This window comes from Sorghum bicolor, chromosome 10, assembly GCF_000003195.3.
Source record: "Sorghum bicolor cultivar BTx623 chromosome 10, Sorghum_bicolor_NCBIv3, whole genome shotgun sequence".
Lineage (NCBI taxonomy): Eukaryota > Viridiplantae > Streptophyta > Magnoliopsida > Poales > Poaceae > Sorghum > Sorghum bicolor.
In genome coordinates, this window is record NC_012879.2 from 50,086,017 (window position 1) to 50,099,391 (window position 13,375).

The following is a 13,375-nucleotide window of genomic DNA, read 5'->3' on the forward strand; positions in this document are numbered from 1 at the left end:
TTATATTTTATTATAACATGAAGAAGGAAAAATTCTGAATCAGGTCGGTATTTCAAAAAATCATCGCAGTTTTTTCAGAAAACCCCTCCCGCCTCTCAGCCCTCGGCCCCTTGCCTAACCGCGTCATTCCTCTCCTTTCTCTCCTCTCCTCACCCCGCCGCCGCCACCGCCGCCCCTCCGTGCCCTCTCCTTCATGCTCACCCTCCACACCGCCATCGCTCAAAAATTGAAGCTCGCCTCCAGACCCTAGCTCCCCCGTCGTTCCTTCCTCTCCCACCCGAACCCACACTGTCATTCCTCTCTCTCCTTTCTTTCTCCTCTCAGATCTAAGTTCGAGCGAACACTACAGGTGGCGCGAGCTTGAGCGGCGACAGTCGGCTCGTAGGTCTCAACATGCCGCCCATGGTGACATCCGGGCGTAACGAGGATCCGGCGGGCGAGCAGCGGCAGTAGGTGGCAGATGGCGCATCGGGCTCCTCCGTGCGCTGGTGGTATCCAGGCGGTATGACACAGATCCGGTAGACGGGCGGCGAGCAGGTACCCAATCGTACCCTAGATCCTCATTCCTAGCGTGATTATGGCAACCTACATAAGCAAGCACCGCTTGTTTGCTCTCTCGTCCGCAGCCGCATCCTTCCCACTCGCTCTGTTCGTTCTATTGCCCGCTCATGGTGTCCGCCGGCAACCTATGTTGCCTATCCTTGGTGTCCGCCAGCGAGGTCGTTGTATCCAGTTCAATGTTCGGCAAGGTACACACGATCACTGCTAATATTGCATATGACTTTCATTGGATCCAGTGGTTCGTTATTGAATTGTTGTGTATGTGAAATCCGATAGATTCATTAATGATTTGGTTGTTTATGTGAAAGGACAGGCGTCTGGTTCTCCCCGAAGTAGTATTCAGGACTGAAGTTTGTACGAACCAATTAGAAATTGTCCTTTTAATTATAGATATAGAGGTCGTGGAGCTATTAGTAGTTGATTGGATCTAAGAAGATTTAGTCAACATGTAGAGTTGATCTCCTTCTCTATATATGCCACTATGCGCCCAATGTTTAATTTTCCAGATTTCAATATTAATAATCAGCTAGAACTGCCATAGTTTTTAGTCTATTCATTTGCGACTCACGTTTGTTTGTAAGACTTCCAAATCTTATACATTTTACTATTGTTACTGTCTAACCATAGACTGCTTATGAGTGACCTCACCTGCTTATATTTGGTAATGAGCAGGAAACAGTACGTTGGTCACCTATGTTTTGATTGACCTATCTCAAGAGCTCCCTCTCAATGTCCTTCTCATGCATTTATATGGATCCTTGCAAGGATGTTGACATTCTCTCTTCAAGGGAAGGATGTGTGGCATCTTGCGTTTAGTTTCTAAAATGATGGAAATTGATTTTACTCAACATTTTTAATCTGTGGAGTGTTTATGGGTTAGTAATGAGAAATATGCTACAACAGTACTTATAGAACTATCAAAACCCTATGCGTTTCCAGGTAATATGCAGACATAGATATGCAGACAAGAGATAGCTTTACATCTGGAATTTGTAGTGTCTATGCCTGTAGGGGCTGAGATAGTAAGAGCCTCTTTTCAGTTCTTTGTAATTTTGCTTATCTGTACCCACTCTTTAACTATGAGTTCCTAATTTTGTCTCTGACTATAAAAAGATCATATTGCTAGCATATATGTAAATATGTATTTCCAATGTTTTATCTCCTTTTGAATCTTACCATACTCAGTACACTGAATCTCAATTCACGTTTTTACATACTGGCCCTACTTGAGAGCTTTCATGATAAAACAACCAAAGCATGGTGATTGGTAATGGCCTTCTCATTTTGCTTTGGTACTTCTCAAATGCATGTTTAGCTAGCATATGCCACATTTATGTAATTTTGTTTATTTGCTCAGAATTTATGTTTTGGCATTCCATTGATTGAGACTTTGTCGGCACATACTTATTCTTTAATCAATCGTTGTCACTTTAATTGGGCCAATGCTAGCTTACAACAGCAATAGGTGTATGCCCTGTATTAGGTAGAGTATATATCATAGTGTTATAAGATTTGCTTTTTTTGGCATTATTTTAGTGACTGGTACCATTTTTTACCTGCTGCTTGTATTTCTATTTTTATGATTAGTGATTATATGCTCACTGCAATTATACCCTGGATCATTAGCATTCATTATGTTGGTAACATTTAGCTACCCAACCTATAACTCTGTACAACATGTATACCATTTTAGTGGCCTTGTTACCACTGATTTTGGATTGGCTTGAATAAAAGCTAATTTTCTAGATAACCTGTAAGATATTTATTTTCAAGTTTGGATAAGATCAAATTTTCTCTTGAGTTGTGAAGCTGGTACACATGCGGTAAAGATCCGCTGTCACCGTCAAACGACTCCTCTGCCCAGCTGCGACTGGTTTAGGAGTATATAAATTGATGTTAACTACATGTCAATCAGAGATTTTACAAGTCTTTTTGTTTTGGGCCAAGTTCAGCACAAACTCTTTTGAAGTTCATTATGGTTGCATGTATACTTTCTATTTAGATAGATGTTTTATTTTTCAAATCACACCCTCATAAATTGAACTCTGAGATTGTACAATGACCTTTTATATTGTTGCCTAATGTAAGAGAGTTCTCAAAGGTGTCCAATGACATTCCTGGTTTATTTTTCTTTTATTGTTAAAAGATGTATTACACACGAAAATATTTTCTTAATTTTGTTCTTTATGAAACAATAAAACTATTGTTATTTGTGAAATGAGAAAATTATTGTTATAAATTTGATTAAATACTTATCTATAAATTTGGTTAAATATTTCAGTATCTATAAATTTAGCCAAATAGTCAAGATAGGGCGCCCGAAGAGCGCCTAATGTTCTAGTATATTTAAGGAGGCAGGCTAGGCAGGCCGCAGGCAGGAGGCAGGCAAAACTGATGGATGTCCAAAAAGAAGAACTCATGAAGTTGCGTGCTCATGCCAGCCAAAAAGTCTGGCGATTCAACAGCTGCAGGGCAGGATTAATTAAAGAAAAACAGAGATCACTTTGGGCCTTGTTTAGTTTCAAAAAAATTTACAAATTTTTTCAGATTTTCCGTCAAATTGAATCTTTAGACGCATACATGGAGTATTAAATATAGACGAAAATAAAAACTAATTGCACAGTTTGGTCGAAATTGACGAGACGAATCTTTTGAATCTAGTTAGTCCAAACAAAAATACTACAGTGTCGATTTCCTAAAATTTTTTGGAACTAAACAAGGCCTTGGTTAGACGGACTTGGGATGGAAAGTGTGTGGGTTTGGTTTTTCTGACAGCGTGATACTAGTAATTTTATCGTCGGCACGCGATCCAATCCAGCAAGTTGCGGTTCGTGTCATCCCGTTCCTTTTCGCCCAAACACTACTGGAGCAGCTAAAAACCGTTGCTGATCCGCGTGTCTGGTTCCTCCGAGAGGAAAAGCCATGTGTTCATGGGTGAAGCGTGAACGGGAGACGGGGTACCCCATTCAGGCTCATTTGGCTGCAAGTTGCAATCACCTGGGAATCTGATGGTGACAGATGATGGTGACCCTCGCCTCTGGTTGCTGCCATCCGAATATATATATTTGCCGAATGCCCAAATCGCATCTTTGGTTGCTTGTTGAAACCGTGGACGGGCATGCCTTACATGTCCTGCTGGATAGATGCATAAGACTTTCGGCGAAAGAGATGTCATGGTCCACTATAAGAAAAATGAAGCTTGTGATATTCTAGTTCTAGTTCGAAAGTCTATGGGACCACTTCTTTTCTCGTGTTTTTTTTTTCTTTCATTTTGGAGAATACTTCTCGTGTATTTTTCCCCATCAAAATTAATATTCATATATCTGTAAAGAATAGAATAGTTCCACATAGAAACCTACAAAGAGAACCATTTTGTTAAGAATTATACAGTACATGCATTCACTCTATTATTATGAGTACCTTCTAAATCTCATATTATCGACGAACATGTTCCTTGTTGCTAAAAACAGTATTGTTAAATTATAGAATAATAAATCTAAAAATGTATAAGTACCTATTTTTTTTACGAAAAATTGTGAGGATATCCTCACAACGCAAATTTTATAAAAAAAAGAGTTAAATGTACTAACGGTCCTCAAATTTGTAAGGGTGTGCCATTTAGGTTTATAAATTTTAAAAATATATTTATGGATCCCTAAAGTGGTGTACCATAGGTTTATGCTAGGTACATGGGCATTTCTTGCTGATGTGTCATACTAGTGTGTTGTATTTTTACACATTTATAAGCGCTCTCCTTTTTCCTCTCCTCTCACAAATAGATCATTTCTTCTTCTTTCTTCTCTCTTCTCTCACTCGACCGTAGGTCGTGCATAGTTGTGGCCTTGGATGGGCTGGGGTTAGCGCAAGAGAAGAGGAAAAAAGGGTCCATTTGTTTGAGAAGAGAAAATAAAACAGGTTAAATGTAAAAAACACCATGTCATGTTGGCATCTCACATCAGCAAAAAAAAAAATGTACATATGACTGGTATGGACCTGTGGTGTACCACTTAACAAGCTTAGAGATACAAAAATACATTTTAAAAGTTTGTGGACCAAAGTGATACACCCTTATAAGTTTAATGGCCCTAGATATATCTAACTCTATAGAAAAATTAGAATACAAGAAAAAACTTACAAAGATGGAAAAGCAACAGTGCTAGACCGAGGAAAGAAAGGAAAGAAAATTACAGGGTTTGAGCCAAAATTGAACTCAAGCCTACTTCCTCTGTCTTGTAATATTGTGTATTCTATATTCTATAAATTTTAAGACAACTTAGGCCCTATTTGGTTGCTCCTATTTTTTAAACTCCTATCACATCGAATATTTGGACACATGTATGAAGTACTAAATATAGACTATTTATGAAACTAAAAATACAGCTAGAGAATAATTTGCGAGACGAATCTTTTGAGCCTAATTAGTCTATCATTGGACACTAATTGCTAAATAAAACAAAAATGCTACCGTACTTAAACTTTAACACCTCCAACCAAACATCCCCTTAGAGAACACTCAAATGACACATGTATTCATAAATTATTCTAATTATAGAGTTTCTCCTCAAATCGTGACTTTCTTTTTAACAAATCTTGCCAAATCGAAATATAGTCACTATGTAGAATGCATTATATTTCAATACAAATTTTAGAAGTCACAATGCGCTTTATTTTAGGACGGAGGAACTATGTTCACTTCGCTGAAATTTGACTTATGTTGCTGCTTATGCTAATCTAGAAAAACATTCGTTCGCACGAAATGCAGCTGAAATAGTAAAGGCATTGTTTGTCAGTTTGTGACAAGAAATGGAATCGACAAAATATCAGCAAGTCATTTTCTTTTCTACCCTCCTGGCCTCCTTTTCCATTTTTCTTTAGGGCTGAACTATCCATTTGACCTATAATCCTTTAACAAAGATTCAACAACAATATCCGCGCTAGCTCCTTCGAGAAGGGTGGCATGCTTATGTCATGTTTAATCACACCGTTCTGTTCTGGATAAAAATTAATAAAATAAAGAAATCCTCTTTTTTCAAAATTTTAAAAGGAATAAACCATGTATATATCTAAACAAAATTTTAATAAATCTAAGAAACTTTTTCATAAATTCAAACAACTTTTTTCATAAATCCAAACAATTTTTTGTCCTAAGTTAGATTTTTAACTTTTCATAAGATTTTAAGTTTTTATATTTAACTAAGTCTTTAGAAAAAATACAATAACATCACAGTTTCAAATAATTGCACATTCATTTTCCTACATGGAGGAGAGAGAGAGGTAGAGAAGAGAGAGAAAAGCTAGCTAGTATTTGGTTTGTTACCAAAACTTATTAAACTCTCACATTTGGCTTGCCAGATCTATGATGATGTTTTTGCCCAATTTTTGTCTTGTCAAATCTTTGGCAGGGCAAATTCTGAATGTCAACAAGCAGGCCCCAAAACTTTTAGTAGTTAATTAGTTCATGCCAAAGAATTGATACAATAATACTGGTCAAAGTTTTAAAAAGTCTCTAGAAATTTCTTAAATTGCATAAGAGATGAAGAGTGCTTTCTACTATTATTATGGCACTCAACTAAATGCACACCTATATTATTTGTCTTAATTTTGCCGTCTTGATTTTGGCAAGCTTATGTTTTGGCTTGCCATGATTTTGATTTTGGTTGGACAAAAATTGGAAGCCAACCAAGTAGGCTCTACATGCATGTGTTAGTGAGATGCTAATAATATGGATAGCTTGCATGTTAAGATAAAATAATTCTAGTTAGGATTAGCTTTTATAAGAGATATACATATGTTTTCTCGTTCAATATATTACTGGTTAAGGCATCATCAATACTTTAAATCAAGATGGGGAATGTTTATTATTAGGCCAGTCTCAATGCATGTTTTATGAGAGTGTCATGCACATTAAATAGGGTGCCACATAAGCAAAATTACTGACTTGGCAGGGTCATTAAATGAAGGAGTTTCATCAGATGAGAGAGGAGTTTCATCCCCATAAAACTCCTATGGCTCAGTTACCTAGTTTGTAGTCTTGGTAACTGTGTTATGAAACTATGCATTGAGACTGGCCTTATAAGGCCAGTCTCAGTGGGGGTTTCACCAGAATGTCATGCACATTTATTAGAGCGCCATGTCAGCAAAACTGTACTTTTTGCATGAAACGAAGAGGAGAGAGAAGGAAGTAGTTTCACCATGGTGAAACTCTGCTGGCGTTGTTTCTCACGCGGTGAAACATGATGAAATCCCCACTGAGGACTAAATCGTTTCACCATCTTGCATGAGATCCAATCATTTTGCAGTAATTAAATGCTTTGCCCAACCTAGGAAACATCAAGGTGAAACTTATGTATTGTGGAGGTTGTTTCATTGTTCGTTTCATTGATGCTCTGTCAGCAGATTTGTTTTGAAAACAGTGCATTGAAATGGGCCATTGAGACTGGCCTAAGAACTTTACTTCTATGAAACCCTATCCAATCACTCTCTCTATCTATCTGATGTGATATTTTATATGTAGTCCTCCATCTCAAAAATATTAATTCTAAAATAATCTGAATTTAAAATTTTATCAAATTTATATTGAAATACTACTCTTTGTCCCTGACAGAATCAATTTCTACCCTAAAAATTTATCTCCAAAAGAATTAATCTCTAGAGGTGAACGGTCCACATTAATCTCTCTCGTAGTTTGGCTTGCATTTAACACAACCTCACTCTCCTGCACTACTATTTGATACTCCAAACAGCACTACTTAATTAGGCTTCTCGCTAACTGAAGAACTATTAAGATTCAACAATTCAATAAGGGGCAACATGGTCTTTTATCTTCTTTGCTAATCTGTCCTAAAGTTGTTAGAAATTCATTTTTTCAGATGCAGAAGGAGTAATATTTATTATACTAAATAAGGATCATTAGATTTACCATGAAATAATTTGGTATAAATATTTGGAGTTATATAATACTAATAATATTTTCTATAAATTTATTTAAAATAAGATAGTTTAATTTTAGTTAGATAGCTTGGATGAAAGTAGTAGTTCGCTCCTAGTTTAATCAGACCAGATTCATGCGGCACGGTCCTACGGGAGCACGTAAGGCCTCGTTTAAATGCACCAAAAACCCAAAATTTTACAAGATTCTCCATCACATCGAATCTTACGGCACATGTATGGAGTATTAAATATAGATAAAAATAAAAACTAATTACACAGATTGCGAGACGAATCTTTTAAGCCTAGTTACTCTATGATTGGACAATGTTTGTCAAATAAAAACGAAAGTGCTACAGTGTCAAAATCCAAAAAGTTTTTGCATCTAAACAAGCCCTTAGTCAGCCATCATTGAAGCCAACAAGTAGAAAGTAGGTATTCGTGTGTTAGCTTATGTTTGTTTGAGAAACATATTAAGGTATCATCAATACTTTTATTGAATCAAGTTAGTGGGAATGTTTATATGTATTATAATAACTTTGTTTCTATGAAACCCTGGTCTGGTCACTCTCATGGTCATATGTGACTACTATAACATCTTATTCTCTATACTATCTGTATCTGATGTGACTACATATTATGGTGTTTTATTCTCTTTATATCTATCATATGTGATATTTTATACACTACTGCACATTTTTTTCATCGTGGCCTACTACTTTTATTTAAGAGAGATGCAACTCGATCACCACAGAATAAACTGTCACCAGGGTCGGCAGTTGGCACAGAATCATATGACGGGCTGCTTTTGCTCGTCTTATAAGCACTATTTTTTTTTTCTATCAGTAAGCAGTGTTATTCTCTCATAATAAATCAGTAAATAATACTTTCAGTCATGATTTTTCAGACCAGCGAACAAGCTCCAAAGTCTATAGTAATCTTACGCTATGGTTAATACATAACATGAGCACACATATTAATAATGACGACATATTGTAGAATCAAGCATTTATTATGGATGAATAAAATTAGCAAGATTATATAATAAGATAAGATAAAATAAACTCTTTAATGATAGTGGCTACCTCAAATTTCACTCGGCATGTACTGTCATTCATATTCTGAAAGCAAACTATGATAAAAGTTATTTGGGATTTCATCAAGGGACTTTTGTTCCACAAAGCAAATGTCACAATTAATCATTCATAAATTCATACCCAATAAGATTTTGTATATCTATCTACACAATTTCACTACTAAAAAGTACCTTTCCACTTATATTGTGGCAATACAGGAAGAACTAGTACAAGTTCGACGAATCAATATACTGAAGGTAAATCAAAGCAATTAGAAATCAGAAATTTTCTTACATGACATCTTGCTCGAGTCAGACAATTTTATACTCAATCATTATTTGCTAATATAAAAACACTTTTTGCTGTTTGCTTCTAAATTCGGATGATATTTATCAGATGAAAAAACATCAAAATTTAATATCCAACGTGAGCAGTGAGCGAGTGCAGGGGCATCTGTGCATGCGTGCCATTTTGATGTACCCATAGCCATAGGCTCCCAAGGTGTAGGACGATAGGGGCAGAGAGGCTTGAATGTGACGCCAATGACTGGTCAGAGGCGGAGATGCATGGCCTTGTTTAGTTCCTAAAAATTTTCAAAGTTTCCCGTCATATCGAATCTTTGGTCGCATCATCGTATGCATAGAGCATTAAATATAGACAAAAATAAAAACTAACTACACAGTTTACCTGTAATTTGTGAGATGAATCTTTTGAACCTAGTTACTCCATGATTGGACAATGTTTGTCAAATAAAAACGAAATGCTACAGTATCCCGAAACAAAAAATTTTGCGACCTAAACAAGCCATAGCTGTCGAGCGGGTCGCTGGTGATGCTAGATTAATCGAAGATGAAACGGCATTGTGTTTGTTGGCGAGTCTACAAGGACTTGCCATTGCGATGTTTGCTTGAGTCTACGACTAATCCATGTCCACGCAACATGCTTTGGGCTTCGTGGACTTTAGCAAATGAAAGAAGATTTCATTGTCTTGTGGGCTGAGCTAGAGCTGTCGGGGTCAAGTTCTAACTTTACCGGGGTCTAAGCATGGTCATCGGGGTCGGCGGACCCCAACGGGTTATTGTAGATCCGCCCCAATAGCCATTTATAGAGGTGGTGAGTATACCTGCCACTATTAATATCATTTACAAATAAAAGACGGGCATGTCAAAATATCCATCTCTGGTTCCAGAAAATCAAAAACATAGATTCGAACTACCATTTATAGAGATGAACGCGTTAAGACGGACATGTCTATTTCATGGGTTCTAGAAAACCAAAAAAAAGTCTTTGACGATTCAATGATAGGACCTTTCAACGTACACCTCTCTAGCATTAAACCACACGCTCATATCTAACCACATGTACAATGCTATCTTTTCTTAGCTATTAATATTTTGTAATCTTGTATTTGAATATTTTTTTAGACTAAATGAACTCAACAAAAAAAAAGTTTCAAATACAAAAATTTAAATCTTGTAAAACATTACAACTTTAGTATAGAACATGTCTCGTAATATATGAATTTAAAATAAATATTTGAAACTCTAGGTAACTTTAATCAAAATAGTATGAACAACAAACTTATAATCGGATCAAACTTTGTATTAACTATGTAAATATATAAGGTCGTTTAGAAATTCCAAAATTTAAATTTTATAATTTAAAAACTTTAAATATATATTTTGGACCGTAAAGGGGGCTATGTACTGACTACTGAGTATGTGGTGGAGCTCATACAAAACACCTTCTCCAAAACACGTCAGAGCCTCCACCCCGCTGGCTTCTGGGGCCTCTTTCATCTCCTATGCCCGACGGCACCGCACAGGCTCATGTGTCCATCTCCACGCGTAGGTAGCCCGTGGTTGATGAACCGTCGACCACCGCGCCTCCACCTCGTCGAGGTCTGCCCGCGTTGCCTATGCCTACCCATGCACACGGTCATTTCCCAGGTAGGAGTGGGGTGAACAAATCCCCTCAAAATTTTGGAATGAGTTTGCCCTAGATCTTGCTGGCATATTGTCTTGACTGATTATTCTATCCCTTCTTATCTTCCAACCAAATGCTAGGAGACAAGATGGAATATCCCCCATATCCCATCCCGTTTTATGAACCAAACATCTTTTTTTTAGGGGGGGAGGGGGGGGGGACAAAAGATATTTCGACAAAAAAACGATGTAATATATATACTACCTCCATTCTAAAATAAAAGGAAATATAATTGTAGTTTTAATCTAAATCAGCTATGTAAATTTTTAAATAAATTTATGTGGAATATTTCTCTCTAAATTGATATGTTATGAAAACAATCTTAATAAATCTAACGGTACTTATTTTGTATTAGAAATCTATTAGTATGTTAATATAAATTTAATAAAAAACATAAATAAGGTTAAAGTAACAATTCATTTCGGGACCAAGAATAACATATGTTTCTTATTATCAGGTGCCATCAACAAGCATTATGTGCAAAAGCAGTGCAGAGTTGGTCAATTTTCACACTAGGACCACTATAAAAGTGTATATGACATCCTTACCGGGTAAAAATAGCATCAGTGCTAGGTCAAAAATACCATCGATAGATAACAAAACTAGCTCATAAATAATATTACAATTCTATATTTAAATCCACAACATAATTGATGAAAATATGAATGTGTTAAAAAATTACCAAATTAATGATGGTTTGTTTCACACTCGCCTCTCAAATCTTCATCAAATATTCAAGAAAAAAATATGTTGTGGATTTAAACTCGAGCCAAGGATTTCAATATATATCCTCTTCACTCTATAATTCTAAAAAATTATACATAATTTATATATAATTGGCATAGGATTTTATATATAAAACTTGAGCCGCAGGGAAATATAAAATAGTAGATTTGTACTTTGATGTGGGACGAACAAGAGCATATCCTAGAGGGGAATCGACTTAGGGCCCGAGGGATGCCGTAGGAAGTGCTCGACCGGCTAGACTAGCATCCATTGGCATAGGATTTTATATATAGCTGGTCAACTTTAAAAGATTGACTACATAGAAAAACAAGATGTATAGAGAGTACAATTCATAGACTTGAACCCGAAAAAGCATGATTCTTAAGAAACTCCTACTTTTCTGCCAGCTAGTAATCTTTTTCTTCTAAAAAAAAATCAACAAACAGTACTTTTAGCGATGACTTTTCAGACAAGCGAATAGGCTCTGTGTCGTCGTCTAGACTCGTGGTCTAGACACAAACGAGTGTAAGTATGCGTGACCACCTAAACCCGGATGGTGATGCAAGTAAAACACAGAGAATTTATACTGGTTCGGGCTAGGGATGCCCTACGTCCAGTGAGATCGGGAGTCTGTATTGCCTTGCACCCGAAAGTGCTTGTAGTAGGGGCGTACAAGCAGGTTGTGAGAGAGGGCTAAGTCCCAGGTCTCGGCTTTGTGAGGTGGACAGAGCGCTGGTCGCAACTCTGTGAGTGAACTAGCTTGAAGTTGTGGTGTGTGTGTTACGTGGGTGAGCTTGTTGGTGAACCTGTCTTGGTCGTAAGCCCTGGCTCCCCTTTTATAGCCTCAAGGGGAGGCAGGGTTTTACATGAGTGATTGGGGATTTCCCCTGCCGAGAGGTGAATCCACAGTCCCGACCCTGTAGAAGCTTGCCCATTCTGTCCTTGAGGTATGGCTGACAGCATGGTTGCTCCCGTGGAGGGTTGCCGAGCCCTGTTGGAGTCGTGGAGGTCGGATCGGCGATACTGCAGTCTGTCATGTTAACAGTGGGAAAAGATAGCTTAACAATGACACTGGTTAATCTCTCCCATTCCTCTTTTACTGTAGGACGGTACACCACAGGGAAAGAGGTAAGATCACACAGTGAAAGAGGTAAGGCTGCAGTGCCCAGGGTGGTTGGAATAGTCGCCACCATGCCCTGCTGCGATATGGGAGTCACTGCGCCTGTCACGTCGAGGGTACGGGCGCCATGCGTCGGAAGCCTTGTTCTGACTGGGTGAAGTGGTGCTGGTGCCCGAGCCCAGGAGGGGTCGGGCGAGACAGAACTTACGCCCGAGGCCCAGGGGGTCGGGCGAAGCGGTGTCTGCGTCTGAGCCCTAGGAGGTCGGGCGAGACGGAACTCGCGTCCGAGGCCAAGGGGTCGGGCGAGCCGTGCTTTGGGCCCGGGACTGAGGAGATGAGCGGGGGCCTGCACCCTGGTGATCGTGGACGGTTTTGTTTTGTCTTTTTGTGATTTTTATTTATTGTTCTGATTTAGGTATTTCTTTTTATGGTACCCAACACTCTGATATTAGGATTACATGATGTCTTGGGCTGAGTTGCAAAATGAGAGCACCGAGAGTCTACTATGGAAACAATATATTGTATATAAAAAAAGTTGTTTTTAACAAATATGTAGACTTCCGGTGAGTGCAATGCAAAAATATAGTGGAAGAGTATACTCGAATGACACAATGCAAAAATTTCAAAAGGCAGTAATACAATTAGTATTTCAGCGTAGCAAACTAGCGATACACATGCATTTTACTGGTTATTACACTAACAGAATAAATATAAATATAGGTGGGATTATTCGTTGAAAATAAATAATTATGGGTGGCGCTTACAAGTTTGATTTTCTCCGCTCTCCATCAGTCTGAAATAAACGCACACCTCGTTTACTGAAAAGTAAATGTTTTAACCTTTCGATAAAAGAAGATACTCCGTACTGATGTTCATGGTGTATAACAAATACTGTTAGATTAAGAATGAAAAATATTTTTATAACAAATTCATTTAGACATATCAATATTGATATGATTATGTGTATTTCAAGTTAAAT